Source organism: Octopus bimaculoides, chromosome 20 (assembly GCF_001194135.2).
Source record: "Octopus bimaculoides isolate UCB-OBI-ISO-001 chromosome 20, ASM119413v2, whole genome shotgun sequence".
NCBI lineage: Eukaryota > Metazoa > Mollusca > Cephalopoda > Octopoda > Octopodidae > Octopus > Octopus bimaculoides.
Genome location: NC_069000.1, coordinates 46,495,327 through 46,497,986, shown reverse-complemented (window position 1 = coordinate 46,497,986; position 2,660 = coordinate 46,495,327). Strand labels below are relative to the sequence as shown.

The 2,660-nt window shown below is 38.3% G+C and overlaps 1 protein-coding gene across 2 annotated transcripts in view; it reads right to left on the bottom strand.

Moving 5' to 3' along the window:
- LOC106874354 (striatin-interacting protein 1 homolog) overlaps window positions 1-2,660 on the bottom strand; it is a 28,358-nt gene that overhangs the window by 12,793 nt on the left and 12,905 nt on the right. The gene's annotated exons all lie outside the window — the stretch shown is intronic.

The window sequence follows — 2,660 nt, the reverse complement described above, 5'->3', positions numbered from 1 at the left end:
TAAAAAGGAGGGTGAGTGGTGAGGAGTAGGAGGGATGTTAGGGCAAGAAGAGGAGGAGGAGGTAAAAAGGTTAAAAAAAGCAAGCCAGAAGAAAAAAAAATAAAAGAAAAAAGAAAAAAAAGAAGCAAGATAAGATAGAGGCAGGCCAAGCAAAGGTTGTGACAACAACAACAAAAACAAAATTGAAATTGTTTTTTAAATAAATCAATAAAAACAAATGAAAAAATATTTTTTTAAATCCACAGCATTAACAACAACAACAACAAAGTGAATAAGAAGAAGAATAAGAATAAAAACAACAAGAACAATTGTTTCAAATTTTGGCACAATGCCAGCAATTTTAAGGAGAAGGGGGGTAAGCTGATTACACTGACCCCCACTAAGTGGCTGGTCCTTTATTCTATTGACTTCAAAAGGATGAAAGGCAAAGTTGACCTCAGTGGTATTTGAACTCAGAACGTTAAGAGTCGGAAGAAATATTGCTGAGCACGTATTCTACCATTCTACAATTCTGCCAATCAACAATAATAATCCTTTCTACTGTAGGCACAAGGCCTGGATTTTAAGGGGAGGGGGGATAGTCAATCACATCAACTCCAGTACTCGACTGGTACTTCATTTATCGACCCCGAATGGATGAAGGGCAAAGCTGACCTTGGTGCAATTTTGAACTCGGGACATAGCGAAATACCACTAAGCATTTTGCCTGGCATGCTAACAGTTCTGCCAGCTCACCACCTTCACAACAACAACAACAACAATAGTAATAGTAATAATGGTTTCAAATTTAGGGATAAGGCCAGCAAGTTTAGGGAGAGGAAGGGTGCTGATTGATTCTATCAATCTTGGTACTTGACTGGTACTTGACTGGTACTTTGTTTTATCAATCCCTAAAGAGTGAAAGGCAAAGTCGGTTTTGGTGGAATTTGAACTCAAAACGTGACGAGCCGGATGAAACGCTGCCAAGCATTTGGTCTGATGGTTGTGTCAGCTCACATCCGTAATAATAAAAAATTTCACTTGGACATGTCTGTCCATAAATATGTGTGTGTAGGCATGGCTGAACCAATGAGGTTTCAGGTTCAGTCCCACTGTGCAGTACCTTGTTCAAGTGTGCTGCACTATAGCCCTAGGCTGATCAATCATGACTGGATTTGATAGATGGAAACTGAAAGGACAGCTGCACATGCGCACACGTGTGTGATCACTGGTACCCTTATTCACAGTTCATCTTCCGTGCTGGCATGGGTTGGACAGTTTGATTTGATGAGTGAAAAGACATCATGCTCCAGTGTCTGCTTAGACATGATCTCAAGGGCTGGACATCCTTCTTAATGCCAACCACCTTACAAAGGGCACTGGGTGCTTTTCTTTGGCACTAGCACAAGTTAAAATTCACCTTGTAACTTACAAATCAAGGGACTTAAAGTGATCCCTATAATTGAAAGAATATAATATAATATATATATATATATATATATATATATATATATATATATCATCCATCATCATTTAAGGTTCCTGTTTTCTATGCTGGCAAGAACTGGATGGTGTAACAGGATCTGATGGGTCCAAGGGACTGGATTGTGCTCCAGCCGTCTGGTTTGGCATGGTTTCTATGGCTGGATGCCCCCCTTAATGCCAGCCACTTTCCAGTGAGGATTGGGTGCATTTCTCATGTCACACACACTAATAAGGGTCACCACGCAGCTCACAAGACTACAGGGTCCAAGAAGTTGGGCGTGTCTTTATGTCAGGAGATGAGGGTTACATGTATGTGTGTGTGTGTGTGTGTATGCATGCGCGTGCACAGGTATATATAAACATTGTGTGTTTCCATATGCATGTATAAATACACTCACACACACAATGTATATGCATGCATATATGTGTGTGTGAATATACATATACATACACACACAAGCGTGTAGAGTTTGTTGTGAGACATAAAAAGATAAAAACAAAAAGTTGAAAGTAAAAAAAATAATAATAATTAAAAAAAAAAAAACAATGTTTATTATGAAACAATTCAGTTATTTGTTGTCCATGTGGAGATGGACAAATAGTAAAAATAAATAGAAAACAACAACAAAACAGCCAAAAAGCAACAACAACAAGTTTCAGCTCATACATTTCAGCTGATTACATGCTTCTTAATCATTTAAGTTCATCTATTTTGTCATTGCAACAATAAAAATGACATTTATTACAACAAGTATTTCAATCTTCTGTTCTGTGGCAAATATGGCTCTGTTTGTATCGTTCACCCAACCCAAGACTTCTCTTGGTTCTAGGATGCAAAATTTCCTGTTTAAAAACGGTTGAAACAAAACCCTTCCATTCATGATTCCAAACACCAGATTGACAATGGAAAAGTCGAGCAACTTCGTCCTTGTTTTCAAAACTGATTGAAGCTGGTATTCTTCTATTTGTTTCAGTCATCTGATAGTGGCCATGCTGGAGCACTGCCTTTAGTCGAGCAAATCGACCCCAGGACTTATTCTTTGTAAACCTGGTAATTACTCTATCAGTCTCTTTTGCCAAACCGCTAAGTTATGGAGACATAGACATGCCAACATTGGTTGTCAAGTGATAGTGGAGGGACAGACACACACACACACACACACACACATATATATATATATATATATATATATATA